General features: G+C 34.4%; 1 long non-coding RNA gene across 1 annotated transcript in view; it reads right to left on the bottom strand.

Moving 5' to 3' along the window:
- Positions 1–219: 219 nt before the first annotated feature.
- Positions 220–20,502, bottom strand: part of LOC141570412 (uncharacterized) — a 65,214-nt gene continuing 44,931 nt past the window's right edge. The window contains exon 3 of the long non-coding RNA XR_012494417.2: positions 220–472. This is a non-coding gene — a long non-coding RNA (uncharacterized LOC141570412). The remainder of the gene's footprint in view (positions 473–20,502) is intronic.

Raw genomic sequence — 20,502 nt, 5'->3', positions numbered from 1 at the left:
CTTATTGCTCCCCTTATCCCACTCAGCCTTAGTCAATATAGTCTGAGTCTCCCTTTAGTAACTGAAAATCTTGCCTTTGATCTAAACCCCCCTTACATAACATCTCTTCTCTGGTTGCTTTTTCTCAAACTCTCTGCATTAATCTCTCGGAAGCATTTTGGATTTCTTGATCACTTCCTGTTAGGAACGGCCAGAGGAATGAGTCGCAGGAAACCAAGATTGGTCTATTAGAATTTATTTGGTGTGTTTGAGCTGCAGGAGGTCAGGCTAGAGCAGAGGGAAAAGATCAAAACCTCCCTGAGCAAAGAGGGGTATGGTGTTTTATAGGAGGGGGTAAACGAGGCTGTTCCCCCTTCAATGCTTCAGGAAGTTTTCGTTGACAAAAGGTTTCAGGGCATGACCAAGCCCTCCAGCTCCACGCCCTGGCCCCAGGTCCCTGTCAGGACCGCCAAGGTCCTCTGATCACAGGCCCCTAGGAGATAAAGCAAGAGAGCATCAAGACAAGATGGCTTTTAAGATAAGGTTTCTGCTCCTGGCCTAAATATAGCTTAATACTTCCCCTTTCCACTTTCCAGGAAACTCAGCTTTCCAGACACTTTCTTCCAAAATTCTCCTCCACTGCCTCTCATCATGCTTTCTCTAGTTTCTTCTGCTCCTACAAATCTAAATCTAGGCATTTCTTTAAGGCCTCTCCCCTTTCCTCCTTATTCCCTCTGCTTTTAGTGATACCATCCATTTCCAGAGTTTTATTTTCACCTTTATAAAGATGACAACTAACTCTTTTTCTTTGTTCTAAGTTAAAACCCTAACATCATCAGGACCCCAATGCTGGGAGAGGATAAAGCCTGGGAAAGGGGGATGTGTGAGGGACTGGACAGAGAAGAGGGAGGCACGAAGTTTTTGATTGGTGACAGACACTTAAATAATAAAGATAATTCTCTTTGACAAACTTCTTAGTTGATTCATGTTCTGACCACTTCATTTCATTGAACACTTTTAACTGTTTCTTATAGTACAAAAAAGCTCAGGCTCCTTCTACTTCTTTGTATGATAATCACACTGCTGCTGCTAACTCACTTTTCCAGGTGCCATTTGGATAGCCCCTAAAATAGTATGTATGTTGAGTTCATTTCACCATATTTGTGTTTTTTCCTAACCATCTCTATGTTTTATGTTAGTACTTTATCTCTCTCCCAGTAATCCAATCTCAAATCTCCTCACTTTCCCTACATTCTCCCATATTCACATATATTTAATGGTCATCACAACCTCTGATTCTCCTGGAATTTTTCTTGCACCCAACATATGCATTGCATTTCTATTGTCATTGTTTTGTTCCTACTTTTATTTTACTTTGCCCACATAGTCGTATACCATCCCTAAAAGATGTATCTACTTCTGATTATACCGTCTTGCCTGCTCATTCCTACCTCCAAGTTTATCTTTGTTAGCCACTCCTTTTCTCATATCTTTATCCTCTTCCATGGGTTTTCACTGCCTATCAAACAAACCCGAAGCCTTTACCTTGGATTTCAAGGCCTTCTACAAATCAGGTTGAACTTAATTTTTATGATGCACCACCAAAAAGTCTCCTTCAATCACCCTGCACTGTTACAGTTAAATCATATTTACCATTCTTGAATGAATTTAGTTAATCACACCTTGGTGATGCGACTGCCTTCATGTGGTCAAGAGGCTTCCCCACTTTTCTCACGTGTTGAAATATTCTTTCTCTCAAAGGGAAACCCAGATGTCAACCTCAGTTGACATCCTCCCCATTTCTACCTGTCAAATCTTTCAGAGTTACATGCACAACACATATTAAACTTCAATTCCTTACTGTATTCAACCTTGTGCTATAGTTATTCATACTCCCTCTTTATCTCCTCTAATGTATTAAGAATATCTTTGTGTCCAGAGTCAGATCTTATTTATATCTCCCTCTTTCCCCATCACCAAATAAAATTGCCTAACTCCATTAATATCTGTACAAATAATGTACATTAAATCTTGATGAATATCTTCTGAGTAAATATAAAATAACTAAATTACTATTAAGTAAACTTCTGAACTTTTATTACTAGGTGGTATTTTTCAGGTGATTGACTATTTAAAATAATTAAAATACTGTTAATGGTTAGAGGAAGCAGCCTTTAGATTTCTGAATATGTTTAGTTGGTTGAATGACATGATATGGGCAGCTGCATCCTTCTGTTTTCTAAAAACCTACATGTTTGCATATAAAATAAGTAACTGTAATTTTGTTTGCATGGCTGTACATATCCGCGTTAGAGAAATGAAAGTTTGAAAAGAAAACTAGGCTTTTTTAAAAAATAAGAGCCTATGTTGAAAAATTATTTGGGACAAGAGATAAGATTATTTTAAAAGAACAATTAAAATCTTTCCGTGACTTGTTAAAATAATTTAATCAGCTATATGTAAGGCAAAGTGTTGTTGTTGTTGTGTTTCTGTTTAGAGATAGGAAATAGCATTGTTACTATCGACACTAATTTCCTTAATAGAGATCACAGTCTTTATTTTCCCTCAATTCTACCGAAATCCAAGAAATTTCAAGTACTATGACAAAGAACTATGTAAAAATTTTTAGATTTAAAAAATTCATTAAAACCTTGTTAAGAAAAGCCTGTTATTTGAAGGTATTCAGGAGATACATCATCAGCAATATGTACATCATAAAAGTCTATATTTAGAAATTTTTTTTTAAAAGAGAAGAGAAGCTGGATGGTGTGATGGCAGCTGTGGGCAGCCATGCTTGGGAGATCCCATGAAAGGCCTCGGTCTGCAGCAGGTTTCAGTATGGGTGAGAGGATATTTCCATGTGTGCTTCCTTTCAGTTGATACCTTCCGGTAAGCTTCCTGTGTGCTGCTAGAGCGCACGCCTACACAGCAGTTTCATGATTTGAATTAAGGTTCATGGAGTGTGGGTTGTAAGAGTTTGAATCAATACCCAGACATCTGAGAATGTAATGAAGCCCTAATTATTGAGTTCAAAGGTTCTCCTCATTACCAAAAAAAGTTTTCACAAAGAGAAAAAAAAAAATCATGGAACTTAAATATATGACTAGATCCTTAAAGTGCAAGAGATATTTATTCTAACATTGTGGTTTTGCAGATGAGGCAACAAAGACTGAGAAAAGGTAAATAACTTGCCCAAGGTAGAATCGCAAGGTGAACATAGTTTTCCTGTCTTCTAGTCGGTCAACCTTATAGGTTGATTTCTCTAAAGAAAACTATCACTTAATATTAAGCTCTTGAATGTTGTATTTAATACAGTTAGTGAAAATTACTTTACCCTCAGATCCTTTTCAAAAGAGCAGATTGAAAGAGCAAGAAAATGTATGTCAAATTAAAATGGGGCATAATTTGGTTACATATGATTTAGTTCTTAGAACCCCCAAAAGAATATATATAATTTCCAAATGCTATAATTATAAATGATGTAATGAGATAAAATATATTTGAATCACCATAGAAATTTGTTGTGATAAGCTTCACACAAATATATAAAATGTCCTCTAAAATTTGGCAACTTGTTTTGGCTTATACGTTATTTTCCCTCCTGAGTTCACACAGGGTGAATAAAAGAGTTAGTGGAAATTATCTTTGTCATACACTTGGAAAGGCAAATCAGAAAAAGGATAGATTTAAATTATCTTTATATCTGTCTCCTATGTGTCTCTGTTTAAACATCCTCAGGCCATCTGAGATGAACCATTAAATAAATTCCAATCTTAGTACAAAAAAGGCAAAGAGATTTTAAACTTCAGTGTTACCTTAACTTGTGTATAAATATCATTGACTCAAAGAAAAAGTTTAAAAGAATAGTAGAATCTATAATTGAAATTTATTTCACTAACTAAAGACAAAATTCAGATTATCTTGCTAATACTTTAGCTATCCCATCAGTGATAAAACAATTGTTAAGAAATTGGTGACTTTCTGGGTTATGACTATATCTAATCACCATAATGATTTCCTATTTGGGGTCTAAGTCTCCACTTAGAAAAATGTGTGTGTGTGTGTGTGTGTGTGTGTGTGTGTGTGTGTGTGTGCGTGGTATAGGCTAAGGAAAAGAAACCAGAGTTTCAACTATAAACACAAGAAATTTGTGAAAAGTTGTAATCAGATATCTTATTAGCCAAATTATCTGGTATAATTTGGGATAAGTGGTGGGTTCTGGGAACCATATGAGCAGGAATGGGCAAAAATTAGGAGGGGAAATGTCTTTATAAGACATAAAAGCATGAGGGTTGAGCCAGTCAAAAGGCGACAAAATATTACTGTGAAAGAATGGCTAATGGAAGGTGCAGAACAATATGAGAAAAGAATAATTAAAAACCTAATAAGTGTATGTCTAGAAAATAATAAAGATGAAAGTCTTTACGGTTAAGCAGTTAAGAATGCCTATTTTATAGCCTTGTTCTTGTAGAGTATTAGGGAATTAGATTTTCTTCTCAGTACCATGGTACAAATGATGGAGATTAAAAAAAACATACAAGGGCTGTTCAGAAATTTTCACAATAAAAATTTACAAGGTTTCATTCAACTAATTCATAAAACTCAGTAATCATCACATACTTTCAGCTATTATTCCCTCATCCCTGTCGCTCCACACCCACACACACCTGCTGTCATTAATTTCATTGCAGGCATCCTCAAGGGTAAATTAAATAACCAGAGCTTTTGGAAACCTTGAGATAAACTGCTCTCTAAGACATGTGAAAAGATACCTACACTGTGAAGTATTGTAAATCTTAAATATTTAACTCAAGTTGACCCCAACTTGAGCAAATTACATCTAACCAATTATATCTCAGTACTCTTGAAGAAGAAAGGAAGGAAGGAAGGAAGGAAGGAAGGAAGGAAGGAAGGAAGGAAGGAAGGAAGGAAGGGAAGGAAGAAAGAAAAAAACAAAACACATAGATATAAAAGAGACCCTTAAACCAAATGTTTTTTGCCTGGGCAGTACTTACCCCTTTGTGAGTATAGTCCTATATTGTGAGCAAGGCAAGATTTTCACCCCACCTTTGTCTCAAAGCAATATATGTGTTCATCAATAGATTTTTCTAAAGATACAGAATTCTCCACATACAGGATAATTGCAAAATTCATTGTGCTTCGGGATTACATTTGTTAAATTCAGAAGAAGAGGGGAGCTTGGCACTTGTACATTATTGGAAATTCCCCAAACACAGACAACAAAAGCTCAGTCAGTTTAATCAAATTATCAGCTTTTCCTCAGTCTGTGTTTAGTCTGTGTTTGTCTAATGTCCGGGTGCATATTTTCTACTTAAGAAAATCAATAAATCTGCTGCTTTAAAAAAAGGCACATTTGAAATGCAGTATACAGCGTATTGCACTATCTGATCCAGCAATCTGTCTGCCTCTGCCCCACAGAAGGGATGAACAAGAAATATGCCTGACGAGCTTCTGAGATGGTTTGGAAACATATATGAAGGGAGGAAAATGATGCCATTGATACGTGCACACCATTCACATCTGATATAGAAGTATGGCATGAAATGTACACCTGAAGCTTCTTTCTGCTGTTTGGAATGGTTTTAAGTATCAGGCAGAACTAAAGTGATCTTAGCAATGAAGCAGCTAAATCAGGTTTCTTAGGTAGAATTCTTGTGGTATTCTTTCATTGACATAATTATTACTTCTTTGCTTTTCTTGAGGTCTGACAGTATCTCTTCCTTTATTATTTAGTTTTGTTCTGTAAATATTTGAGTTGTCAGTCTAATGTCTGACACTTAATTTTTCCAACTGAGAGAAATGATCACTTTGCTCCACGAACAGTTCCTTATGTCCAAGTAGTTCTCAGGTTCTGTGTTGTCTATTTATGTGCAGCAGTACTTTATACCTAATCAAGCACAGACAAGTGGTTTGCATAAATTATCTTCAGTATTAATATTTTTGATAAATAAGTAGTTTATATTTATTCTGCAAAGATCACCTCAATAATTGTAAAGATCACCTCACTAATAAACCAATGACCAGGCTTTTCTTACACCCAGGCAGAAAATTTCAGAATTTTGATGATAAAAATTTGATTCATTCATTCCCATGGATTAATTCTTACTGTATTTAGAACAGTGCATGTTTTTCCCCAGAGGAGTGGATCTATAGTAAATAAAATTTGAAAGGATATATGAGAGCTTTTTGCCCTAAAGATTTGGTCACCATTAATCCTTAGAAATGAGCTTTTCATGATACAAGTCTTTAATCTCATAACTAACATTGATGCCTCTAAATAAGTTAGTTTGAGCAATGACAGTACACTGAGTTTAATTGCTAACGAAATGTTATTTACTCCTCCTTCTGTGTATGTGTGGTTTTTTTTTGTTTGTTTTTGCAGTGAAAAGATATGAGGAAATTGTGAAATTGCCAATAAATTTGTAAAATATTAATATTGCCCAAGTGATTCACAACACTTTCATTGATGTGTGTGTTTATAACCGTAGGGGACAGGAGGGAGCAAGTACTGGGGAAGGAAGTGAAAGGCCACTTACTATAGCATCCTGAATTAGTTCTCAGTAAAGAGAAATTTTGATTAGCTAATTCCCTTCCCCCCCACAATATTTGATAGTAAATGTTTGCTTTATTATAAAAATGCAAAAGTCACCATCGTTAAATTACTTTCTTGTTTATTTCTAATGATTCTGGGGGAATATTTTCATTTTTGGTACACAGCTCTCTGTAGATCGGATTTGCTGTTTTCCCCACTGTTGTTTATATGAAGAATTTCTAGTGGGGTGAAAAAAGGTGTTGCTTGTGCGAGAATCCGTTTAGTGGAGCAGGCTAATGGCTGACCAGTCATTAACTAAAACACAGCTGGGAAGAGGCTATAATCCCCCAATTTCCTTCACAAATGCAGTAAATAAATATTCAAATGAAGCAGTGCACACATTTGCATATGTGTTAAACAAAAGCCCAGCTGAAGATTTGGTTTAAAAGCTCTGCTAATGTTTCCCCCTCTTCTACCTACAATTCCTCTACCTGAAGTGTTTGTATTTCACAAATGTCCCCATACTTCTCCCGAAATAGGAGTCTCTTTTACTTCAAGAATTATCTTAGAAATCTCTTTTGCTGACCCCCATCAGCCCCTTCATTGAACCCCATCTTTAACAGGAATAAAAGCCAGCTATCAAATTAAGTCTATTTCCTCCTTTTTAGATGTCTTAAAAATTTGAGTTTCTTTAATGTGTAATATGGCATTGGCATTCTTTGTGTTCTGCTGGTTTTTGAACAGAACTGGTTTTTGAACCTTAGAACAGGAAATACTTAGGAAATAAAACTCTGAGGCTTGACCATGGTACAACTAATGTGTTAACCCCATGGCTTAGGAAGCAGATTCAGATCAACTTCCTAAACTCTTTAGTGTGTCCTCTGAGATTTCAAGAAAGTGATGTAACATAGTATGCTGTTCAATTAATTATTCTTCAGAAGGGGCCTCAATATCGTTACAAATTCCCCGTTAAGCCTCTTCTTTCCCTCTCTGCTCTTATTCCATGATTGTAATTTCTAGATTCAGATTCTAGGGCACACTTGACCTTAGGCTCTTCTGGGTTGCTTATCCTGAAGCGATGTGAGTTCCTCCCAAGATGAAGAAATATAATTAGAAGAAAAAGAGATCATTCAGTGAGAGCCTAAGGTAGGACACAAGGGGTTACTTTCTAAGGGAAAAAATAGATTGCAAAAAAAAAGAAAAAAAATTAAGTGACTCTGGAAAAAAGGGAAAAAAAAAAAACAGAGTTCTGCAGTTAAAGAAAGAAACATATGAAAAATTAGCAAGGTAAATTGACTTTCATTTATTTTCAACACTGCTTGTAACTTCAGCTGTTTTGCCCCACCCCTCTCCCCCAGTGGAGAAGGAAAAATAATAAGACAGTAGCCAAAGATCCAGGAGGTTCGTAGGTTAAAGTGAATTTGTGCAGATTTTTTTAGTTGTAGGAAGTGGACTGTAATTATTATACATATATAAGCAGACATATACAATGATATATATATATATAATATATTATATATATAATATATCATCTAAATATACACATGTATATTTGTATACTGTATATAAATATGCATACATTAAGAAAATGTTATTGACTTTCCTCAAAGTGAGGTGTGTAGATTTGAAATCTATGAATCTTATAAGGAAATAGGTATAGAAATGCTAAATCAGAATTTGGGCCTTTAATATTATAATTTTTAAATAAGTAATAGAGGTATTATTTTTGCCAATGTGTGCTTAAATGCATGCGACGAATCCTTATTAGTGCCTTGTTACTTACTTGCTATACAATATCCTGATGTATTTTAATTCTGTTATATTTACCAGCAAGTGTAGCTTAAACAAGAAAGCTTACCAGAGCTGAGATAAGAAAAGACTTCCATTTCATTCAATCACGTTTACAAAGCATACTTGTAGGGAAAAAGTCACTATCATATAAATGATAATGCTTTGTATTTTTAACAAAACCATGTCAGTATATTTTGTATTATCCTTTTTTTATAAGTAATATTTTTTCTTTTCTTTTTTTTTTTTCCTGAAGAAAATAAAAGCTTTAATACTAGGAGGCTAGTTCAAACATGCCCTAGCTGATTTTGTCAAAGTACAAAGTACTTTTAAGAATCAAGTTGTGTGAATTGTGCTGTAAGTCTACAAGCATTATTTTTTTTTTTTTTGAAGAGGCTTTAAGGCTTTCAAAATGCATATAAAACATGGCAAAATAACAATAGGGATCACTCTCGTTTCTATCTAAATCTAATTTTTTTCCTTTTTTTTTTTTTCTTATTTCATTAACAGATTGTTAAAATATATTTCTTTCTGTTCAAGCCACATCGGATAAGACCCTGGGTTACTTTTATCACACAAAGGCTTTACAAGATGAAGCGCCCAGAGGAACACCTGTTGAATTTAAACACAGCCTCTTTCAGTTATTTGCCTAGTAGTCCATTTGACTTTTCATAAAGTGTGCCCCCCCCATTTTGTTTTATTATCCTCAAAGCTTCTGAAAGTTTATCTAAAAGATTGTAGTAAAATCCAATAGCACTGTTCATAGCTCCTCCGTAAATTAGTTAATATCAGGAATGCTCCCTTAGAAAAAATCATATTATCGTTTCCCATTTGTATAGGAGGTAAACTACATTTTTAAAATAACTTTCAAAAGAACTATTTCTTTTGATTTTCACACATTACTTTGTGTTGCTATTATTGTTGTATTTGTTGCTTTAAGCACAAAAAGTTATTTTATAATTACTTTTTTTCCTGTTTCTTCTTTTCATTATTGTAAAGGCTCCAAGTCATATGAAATTGTGGTGTCCTGTGTTGGGTTACAGCTTCCTAATCAGCTGTATGTCAAAGATTCTGGAATTCTTGCAAGTAATCATAAGCTATGAAGCGACAAAACCTAGCAGAGACAGAGTGAGCATTTTAGTCATCGTGGCAGGGAGATTTTTATCAGCCATTCTGTCTGAGCAAATGCCGTGTGTCCAGCAGTCCAGTCTGAGGTCACGGCTGCCCCAGAATTTGAGCGGTTGGGGATATTTTGGGATGCTTTCATTAGAAGGTACATAGTACAGTTAAGAAACAGGCTTGAGGCGCCAGCATATGATTATGGCAAGACGGGCTGACCACTGGGAAATTGCTGAGCTAACAGGCTGGGGAGTTAGGCTGACCTCCCCTGGGGCCAAGTCCACAGAGAGCCACCACCCAACACACCTTCTGAGGGGTAATCTGAAGTACTCAGTGTTCCAAATACTCATCTGAGCAACAGATGTTTTTGTAAGACAAAAGTATTGTACAATTTCAAAGGCTCTGTTTATGAATCTTCTTGCCTTTCTATTTTTAAAAGGTGCTTGTGTCCAAAAAAATGTTTCTTATATTTACCTTAGAATGATCCAGCATCCTTGCTGCCTGTTCCACGGCTGGTAGTGGTGGTGGTTGGTGGATGTGTGTGTTGGGGGTGGGGTGGGGTGTTGCAGAAGAACTCTAACCACAATGCAAGAATCACACACTTAACAGGCAGCAAGTTACCCAGAGCTTGTTCAGAGAACCATTATATAATGTAGATATTTTTTAGACTGCTTCTATTTAATGACAGTTAATGCTTCTGGATAAAATCTTTCCAATTTCACTTTGTAGTTAACGAAATATATATTTTTTTTCTTCCTTGTGTTGTTTGCTTCTTATAGCACCCAAACTTGATGGTTTATTTTTCTCTTGATTTTCAAGCAGCCTATTTATACAAAGCATGGAAAAGAGTTAAAATGAGAGAGAATTCAGGGAAGGTGTCACTTGATAACCATGACAACTCAGAAGGCAATAAAAAGAAATTTGGAATCTAATATTTGTTTTATGAGTAACAAAATCTGGCAATTGAAGCAACAGTCCTCTGTTACCCGGCATAGTCACAGCATGGTTGAAAGAGAATAAATCTGAAGAAAATGGAAAAAAATGTTAATTTGATAAGTTGGAAAGAAAAAATACATAATAAAAATCCACTAATGTCACTTTTTATCATCTCACATCTCACAAAGTCTTTCTACTTGAAAACACAATAATAACCACTGATGCCCCCATGCCCAGCCATTCTCCATCTTCACTTCCTCTCCCATTTCTAATACACATGAAATAATCCTTCATGAGTTTTTGTTTGGGCAATAGTGTGTATATTTTCTTAAAATAACAGGAAAAAAATGAAATAAAATGTTAAGCAAGATAAATTAATTATGGTAGACTCTAAAACAAATTGTGTTAAGAGCATTGACTCTTATGGTGTCAGGAGTTAATACTATTTAAGTAAATCGCTTGAGCTTTTATGAATCAAAGTTCATATTGCAAGTTTGGATGCTATAAGAAACAAAAGGTGTATTATATATCAACCAGGACAGACTAAGCTCAGATCAAAAGTGATTATGATTGTCAAGTTTCTACTAAAAAGATACAAATCAACAATAATGAAAATTAGTTTCTACAGAAAAAGTAAATCTGTAAATACATCAGATCCTGCTTACCACTTTATAGTTTATCTTTATTTGTAGGCATATGTGTGTGACTGTGTGCACGTGCGCGTGTGTGTGTGTGTGTGTGTGTCCGTGTGCATACTTTTCCTGGCCACACATTTGGCTCTTCTCTAATTTATTTCCTCCCTTATTGTTTCTTTCCCTTTCCTTTTAAAAATATATCTTAAGGTCTTCTTCAGCAATTCCAGGCCATCTGTCCTCACCGTACTAAATAAGCATTCATGGACACATGGCTGCCTCCTCCAGACTGACAAAGGCTCTTTAGTATAGCTAACAGAAATGACCTAGCAGCAGTGGTAAAGAGGCCTAAAAATATTTAAAGCACAAAAAAAAAAAAAAAATCAAGACCCACCAACTTTCTCTTTACTTGACTCCCCCTTTTCTCTTAAGTTTATTTTGTGTTTTACCATTGGAATCTGCCCTAACAGAATGCATTTGCATAATTGCCTGCCAATTTATACATAAGCTTATTTTTAAAGGTAAAGAATCCTTATAGCAGAAAAAAGAAATTAGTAAAAAACAACCTTTAACTTCATTTTAAGCCAGGGTTACATATATTATTGTGTAGTATTGCAAAGATTTAAAAGACAGAAAGGCATAAGAAGCATTCCAGTATAAGAAACGCTCCTAAAATTTCCACTTCTATAGAAGATATGAGAGGGTTGGTAGATATATATTTTTAGCAGTTTAATAAGGATTCACCCCATGAGTAAAGATGCTTTCAAATAACTTACATACATTGTAAGACTTTAAGGACACACTATTTTTTTTTAAGTAATCAATGTACTAACATTTTACATAAAAGATTGACTCTTACTCCTTTTCCAGTTGACCAATTTTGATTTTTGGCATGCGCTATAGAAAATTAACTTGCTTTATTCCCAGTGAATACTACTTTCTTATATAAGTTTGTTAGTTTATTAAAGCATTTTATCTAATGAAAAATATTTTAATTGGATGTAAATTATCACTTTATTTTTTCACAACAGATGCTGTGTGAATTACATGAACTTATATGAATTTCTGAGCTACTCATAAGTATTCAGAAAACTGCTAAAACCTGTGAACTGAATAGAAGATAAGATAGTCCTACCCTCTTTATGGGCTAAACGTTGCTTATTTAAAAATCATGGGACATTTTTTTTTCTGAAACTTTAAGAAATTATGTGTAAGTAAGTGTTTCTTCATACTTATACCTACACTAAGTATAATCTAAAGTGATGTCTTCTAGAACTTAAGCTACAAAATGACTGACTACTGCTTGTCATATACTTTGTGTTAAAAGAAAAAACTTCCCCCAACATTGCTGTTATCTACAGAGAATCATACATCTTTACTTAGTGTGCTTTGGGCTCAACTTCGGTTATTACTAGCTCATTTACTGGGGAAAAAAATCTGTTTCTAAAAATTCTATGATAGAACATTTTGGCATGTTATATTTTTATAACATCTAGAAATAACTAATATTTTAAATGGTCCTTATAATGGCATAAACAGAGCCGTCGTTTGATTAATACAGCAAAACAGAAGTCAGACACCCAAGAAATTATCATCTCATCTATTTGAAATACAAAGATTTCCAGTTTTACAAACCCTCTTTTTAAAATGTATATTATGGTGCATATGCTATCAAAACTGGTCTTTTGAGGGCATGTGTGTGTTTGTGTGTGTGTGTGTGTGTGTGTGTGTGTATGCGTGTGTAGGGGGAAGAGGCGATGAAGTGGGGAAGAAGGAACTGAATTTAGCTGGTGATAAATTTCATTAAGCAGTAGGTGTTCATCAGTGTGTGTCTGCTAGTGTTCAGTGTTTTTTATAGAATGTTTTCCCCTTTCAAAAAAAACAAAAAAAACCTAGTGGGTGTTCAGTGGGTTCTTTTGTTGTTCAATCTGTTAATTAGAATTTTGCAACAAATCTTAAATGAGGAACAAAGTATGGTAGAAAGTTCTTAACATTAAAATTTAGAAAATGTGAATGTCAAAATCAAAGTCAGAATTCTAAACATGGGTGGAAAAATACCAAAAGATTTTATACATTTAAAAAGAAAAAGCACAGCACCCTCTGAGAACATAAAGCTAGAATTAGAGACAATTCTGGAATCTGATTTGGGAAGCAAGCAGGATCAAAGCAGCAGGACTCTGCATAGATAGTAGATAAAATGCCCATGTATTTACTGTTTCATTTCTGCTGACAGGAAGAAAGCAAATTATAGTTCTAACTCAGAGTTTTCCAGATCCTGGATAAATGGGCAGAGATCAAGGAACTGCTTCATCTCTAATATACCAAACCATTAAAAAGAGACGAAGAAAAAAAGTTGAGAAGAGAAACCAGGGAGTAGAAACATCTGGCTCTGAGGGTCAGTCCAGCCCTTCCTAAATATGACTTGAGATGCAAGTTACAAGTGTTTGTTGACTGTTTTGGGGCCCATTCATGAAGATTTCTTCAGTAATTTTTTTCGGTTTACTTTGTCAAATTCTTGATGAATAACAAAGGATGAAGAATTTGAACCATACGTCTTCTGTACATTTTTAGTTAATTTTTCATAGGAGGAAAATAATTGGCCAACTACTGGTAGACAATCCATTTGAAAAGAATCCCTAAATTAATGAAGCAGAAATTGCACTCTCTGGGAAGCAATATGGCATAACAGATTAATACAGACATTAAAATCAAAAGACCTAAATTATAAATTTTTAATCCATTTCTTACTAGGTATATGGTGCCTGTCAAATTACCCACCTCCCAGAGTATCAGCCTCCTCCTCTGTAATCAGGAGATAATAATTGCTTCATCATGGACTGATTATGAATACCAAAATGGTAATATGTGTAAAGTACCTAAAAGAAGTTTGGGCCCATAGTGGTTGCTCAGAAAATGTGAATTCCCTCAACCTGGACTATCTAATGGCATATGATCCGTTTAATCACTAGAAAAATGATTGCTCAGGAATTCTCTGGAACAATCAGAACTTCTTTTGGATATTTTTAGTGTTGAAGTCAACAGTCTTCTTAATAAAGCCTATGATCAATGCAAAGTAGATTTTCATATTTAAAAGAAGAACGTGGGTAACTCTGGTAGGGGAGTTTTCTTTAAAAAATCCCCTATTGAGAGCCATAACTACCATTTCTACTAATGAAGGTATCGAAATTATTATTTCATTAACAAATTCCCCTTAATTTATGTATATATAATTCCAATCCATGGATTCATAGAGAGGACAACATGAGTATAGAATGTGATCCATGAAAATAATACTTAGAGTTGTAATATTGTCACAGATTAATAAATTTTATAAATATACAGATTTGGGTAGAAAATGGGGATTTTTATCATTTTACAAAATTATTGCTGGACTTCCTTCCCAATATTTGACAAATAAAAAATGAATTTAAATTATTTTAAATTGATATATTTGTTATTCATTTTAATAAATAAATCATCTAAATAAAGCAATTTTAAAATGAATACATATGTTTAATTTGGAGAGATATTAGCTAATTTATAGAAAATTATTTTAATCCTGTGGAATAATGCATGTCTGTTACCTTTCAAATTTCTCATAGAGACTCTCTATATTAATACATATAATGTAGGTGAAACTGACAACTGGTAAATCTTGTGCAAAACCACTACTTTAGAGAAGAAATGATATTCTGCAAATGAGAAAAATGACCTTTTTGAAAAAATTACACCATATCATAATGTTTCATAAAATTTAAAAATTTGCTTTCTGTATCTTGAGAAAAAGAATTTGCTTCTGGTCAATAATATATAGAATATACTTTGTGTCCATTTTGATTTTTCTGAAAGTCATCATGACCTTCTTCCACGTAAGTCTATAAGTATGGACTTTTATTGTAGTAATTTTGGAGAAAGAGTATGAACAAACATAATGATGTTATTTATCATAATTAAAAATTTGATAAATGTCCATTTTAAGCTGACTACACTGTCTTTATTTTACTTTAAACACATGAACATGTACGTGCACGTGTGTGCACACACACACTCCATATTTTTTGTGCATTTAACTATGCTCACAGACACAACACTCAAGCTGTCGTTCTGGGCTGATCACAGAAATAAACAGAGAAACGTAGTAGGTCTGCCTCAAAGTTAAATGTGTTCTATTTTACCTATATCACAAAGGATCCAAACATTTTTTGGAGTCTAGAAATGCCTAGTGGAACAGATATCACTCAGCAAAGATTCCATAAGGCCAAGATCAAACTTTGCTTTCCACTTACAGCAGAAATCATTTAAATTACTGTGGAAACAGAAGCCCAAATACTTTGCCAGAATCTGTTATGTAAAGTAGTAATAATCACTTTCTCTTGTTGTCAGACAGGAGAATACAGCCTATGTAAAGGAGAAAGTGGCTGTAAGGGAAAAAGAGTGTGAAGGATATGAAAGGAAAAGACCAATAAAAAGGAAAATGAAAGAGGTCTGGCTGACAATGAATATTATTTCATAAAACTCTGGTTTGATTTACAAGAAAACAAGTTAAAGAAATTATTTCTGGCTAGTTCAGGCAGTAAAACAATTCATCTGGATTGGGCTAAGAGTGCATTTGAGTTTCTGCCTGAAGAACACAGTTTGACCATAAATTCACGGTCCTGCACTTTATCTCTAGACAAGACAGAAACAGTCGATCTTATTCTGATGCAGATTTGAAGTGTTATCTTCATTATAGCCTCTGATTCTGTGAAAGGATAAAGAATGGTGTTCTTTTTTTCCCCAGTGTATGTATGTATATATGTATGCATGTATGTATAGATGTATGTATGTATTTATTTTTATTGAACCTTAAAATACACAATGTTATATGTCAAATATATTTTAATATGGAATTGCATTCTTTAAATGTCTATAAGTCACACTGTGAGTATAATCAGGATAGGCTAGGTTATACTGAGATAACAGCTCCAAAATTGCAGTAGATCAGCACAATGACAGTGTATTTCTTGCTCATATTACGTGTTCATGACAGGACAACTAGGGACTCTGTTCCACATCTTCTCATGCCAGAATGACAATGTTGCTATCATCTGGAAAGTGTTGAGTGTCTTGGCAGTAGAAAGGAAAAACAGCAAATTGAACTTTTCTTTAGAAGGTTTCATCCTGAAGTGACACCTGTCACCTCTCCTCACATTTATTAACCAAAGCAAGTTATGAGGACATAAAATGTGTTTCATGTCATGAGGACAAGGAAAAGCAATTTGACTGTGTGCCCAAAAGAAGAGATATCAGTGGCTAATCACAAGAGATAAATCAACCAATAGGAAGTCCGAATGATCAATTTTGTCTGTTTCATTGTTTATAATCCCTTTTATTGTAATGATTATGTGGAAACCTACACTGATTAATGTGGTCAAAATCAGTGAACAGTTTTTGTTCACAGTTTCACTTCAGACAAAGATACAAAACAAAAAAAGTCCCCTACTTACAGATGCATTCCCCTAAAATGTTTTTCCCCACAAAACAACAACCACTAGAAAATTGTTGGACTTGTAAAAGCAGAACTATTACAATAATGGCCTAGAGACTCAGGATAGTTTAATGCTAAGGACCCCACCTTCTCGGTTTATTTTGTATGTTTTCTTTCTGTCTGTCTATCGTGAAAGTCAGGGCTCCTGCTTTATCCAAAAATGTCCTTAGATTGACATTACTATTATGGCCCCAGTTGTTACTGCTGTGCTGTTGCCAAGGTGGCCAAAATATAGACCCAGATTCAAAGTAGTAACTGGGTGTGTAAGAGGGTGGTCACTTCCACTCTCATGAATATAGCTGCTGTGAATGTGACAAATACCATTATCATCATGGGTCTTATTACCTCAAACCACAAGCTGCTATCTGAACAGTTTTAACTGTCAGATTCTTGAATGTGTCACATTTTTCTTTGGATCTTTAGGTTATTGTAACAGCTGTTTGTAAACATTGTAAAGCCCACATTAGGTTCAGAAAGGGAAGGAATATTTTGACCCAAATGTCTGCCCTCTGAACCATCATAAGGAATGCAGTATGTCTGCTGACACTCAAAGCAATAGATTTAAATAGCAACCAGGATCAACTTCCAGCTGAATAAGTCAATAGGCATTTTCAGTTTCTGACTCTATCTGGGTCAGTTTTCTTTCATCATCTAGCCTGAGAACATCCAAGGGTATTCAGAGCTTAAATTAAAAAAAGGTAGCAAATAGGTATTTCCAACAAGATGTTGTCTGGGTAATAGTTTCACTAAGAGTGGAGTATATCCTCAACAATAGTTAAAAGTTAGCAGTGCTTGTTAAATAGCAATTGTTTCCTTTAGAACCAGGAACACGAGCAGCTTTCAAATTTCATGCTCTGATCTCTTTCATTCTGAAACGACCCCATGTTATTTTATATAGTGGTAATGAGTTAGATATTTCTAGTGCTTGCCTGGGTAAGAAGTCATGAGAGATGTTGTGATAAATAAATAGTAAGAGCACATTACTCTGATAATAGCAACTTTCATTGAAGGATGTGAATGTGTCGTGCAAAAGAGTGATACAGAATCCTTAGAAAGGCTTTTATTAGTAGAAATGTGAAACAACAATTTTTAAATGCAATGGTGAGACAGAGTGTAGAAAGAGTCTCTGACATTGTGTTTCTAGTCTCGATTGTAATTTTGGACAACTAGGCTCTCAACCCTAGCAGTTGAGAAGCTAAGAAAAATTCCCATACAAAAATGCACTTATAACATATTCAACATTATGAGAAATCTTGTTCTTGAGATATCTAGATTTGTAGACACCACACATCTGCCAACAAATTGTATTAGACAGTCACCTTTGGAAATACCCAAATGGTATATATCCAGTTGAAATTTTACTTAGGATTAAAAATAAGAGTCTCACAATAATAGTCTTATCTTTTAGTTTACTTTTCACAGAATGATTAGATATATTGTACCCATGATCCTCAAAAGTTGAAGTTTTCCATAAGCTTACTTAAATTCAGTAAACTATTTACTGTCATCTATCTATCTATCTATCTATCTATCTATCTATCTATCTATCTATCTATCTACCTACCTACCTTCCTAAAGGGCTATAACCATAGAGATAGAACTCATATATTTGTTTCTAAAATAAGTATTTTCTTAAAGAAAATTAACCTTCTTATTAAAAATATATTTGGTCCATAAATTAAGATTAAATGCATAACTACCAAGACAAGGTGACTTTGGTACATGCTGGGTGACAGGACAAAGTCAGACAGAGATTTAAGTTTACTGTAGATAACCGAGAATTAACTAAATGTGGAAAGTGTGATTTCTTCTTAAAGGTGCAGTCAAATCCTTTTTATGTTTTCTTTACATGTAATGTTTGGAAAATTAAGGTTTGTTCTAGTCTTCACACACACACACACATACACAAGGAGAATCTTAAAATGAAACTGGTAATGTAGTGTTCCTCTCTTATAGTGTGATGATGTTTGTGAGGTTTCTCGTTGCATTCACATGTTGCCTTGAAATAAAGATGAAACCTTCATTTGGGCATGCATCCTGAATTTCTTTGCGAAATCAAAATTGAAAATGGAAGCTAAAAATAGTGCCTAAGATTTCTTATGTCTGTTTTGTCATGAAAATTATTCTTTGTCAAGGCTGGCCTTATATATATAGGAGGAAACAGTATATTTTTTGCTCTATTACGCACCTTCTGCAGTATATTTTTCTAGATTTTATTCCCATTGGAAAGCCTCCAGGAGCCCACAGTTTTGTGTCCCTGAGGATTTAGGATTTTTAGAAAGCACCCAATGTAAAGATTTGCCTCATTCTCATCTATTGTTACAAGTTTTCTAGACTACAGTTCTGAGTGCTGTGGACTGTAATGTAATAAGGATATCAGTATAGCAAGCATCCTATATAATATGCAAGCAAATAATCATCTTGTCAAGGGATTTTATTCAGAGAATTTTCTATAAATGGAAATAATGCTATAAATAGTTGTTATATTTCTAAGTTTACAGGAAACAAATAAAAACAAATCTTGAACTTGTGTTTTACATTTAGTACCCTTTCTCCTCTCCTGGCTACCCCTTCCCCTGGTGTGAAAAGTCAACCTCCTAGAACGGTTGCTCTCAGCTTTGTTAATAGGAAACAATTTGAAAGTACTAATTCCTACTAGTTCATTGAAAGTGAGAATGATTGTTAATCCCTTAAACTCCCAAAGGCTGAGAGTTGTTAGAATAGTTGCTACCCAAATAAATCATGTATTTGTAGAACCTTAATTCAATATAATAAGTTGAATTTAAAAATGCTCAGATAATGTGTAAGGGTTTATTTTTTTATCCAACACAGGGGCAGATCATACCAGTCTAGAATTTTGCCTCTGCATCATTTTACTCATGATTTGGGCACCTTTTTCATTTTAAACTTTTTGCACCATAGAATCTCTAAAAAGTCCTGTTCATCTTCACTGTAGTTCCCATTTCAGCGGCGGCAAGGCACTGGTGTGTGGGTAAAGTGTGGCAGAAAATAAGATATTGTGTACGTTGATTTGGGGTAAATCAGAAACTCTGGGTATTTGCATTCAACTAGGGACTTTTTGGGGATAGTGTCTTAACTGGAACTTTGAGGCTTCAGGCACTGTGGGAGGCTGTGAGAAAATATTGCAGTACCTCAAATTACACTGAATCTCACACACAGCCTTTATTTGTAACTCAAATGTTCCTTTTGCTAAAATAGATAAAGTTTAAAAATCATAAGCCGGGCTTTCTAGCCATGGTCCTAGCGCTCACTCACCCTGTGTTCTTGGGAAAACACAGGGTGTTTTGGGTCTCAGTTCTCTCATGAATCTAATAAGATTGTGATTCTAACTGTGCCTTAAAAGGATGCTGATGGAGATACAACAGACTACTATTAGATGTTAACATGCTGAAACAAAGTTAGGAGCATTATGCCAACGTAACCTATATTAATTATGAAATACTATAAGATGAAACAAAACACAGCCTTAAAATATTTTCTCTAGCTTTATATTAAAACTAATTTCTTGCAAGAATCAAGTTCAAGATTTATGAAAGTCGAAATGTCACACTTTCTTGAAACTGAAATTAACATGCAGTTTTAATTTCATAAAGTAATTGTTGGGATACCTTTATACAACCAATTGCTCTTTGCCTTTAAGAATTCCAGGGGACTCAATATATTTTTCAGAACCACTTAACACCTCAGACAAAGTAGTCTTTTCCTTCCTTTTCAGGTCTGTTTTTTTTTTTTGTTTTTTTTTTGCCTTTTATATTTAGGGTACTAATCTTATTCTAGGTAAGGGTTCAAAGATAAACTAAAATTAAACTAAAATTAAAAATAGGGTTTTAATTTTATATAATAGAAAACACTTATTAAACTACATGGTTTTACTTTAGAAACCAAGAAACAGCCTTTGGTAACTTCAAGATGTAATTGAGGAAATATTACAAAGGCTTGGATCCTCT

This window comes from Rhinolophus sinicus, chromosome 3 (genome assembly GCF_057876585.1).
Source record: "Rhinolophus sinicus isolate RSI-liver-muscle chromosome 3, RSI-T2T, whole genome shotgun sequence".
NCBI lineage: Eukaryota > Metazoa > Chordata > Mammalia > Chiroptera > Rhinolophidae > Rhinolophus > Rhinolophus sinicus.
The sequence above is the reverse complement of the archived record's forward strand: the minus strand, read 5'-3'. Positions and strand labels throughout refer to the sequence as shown.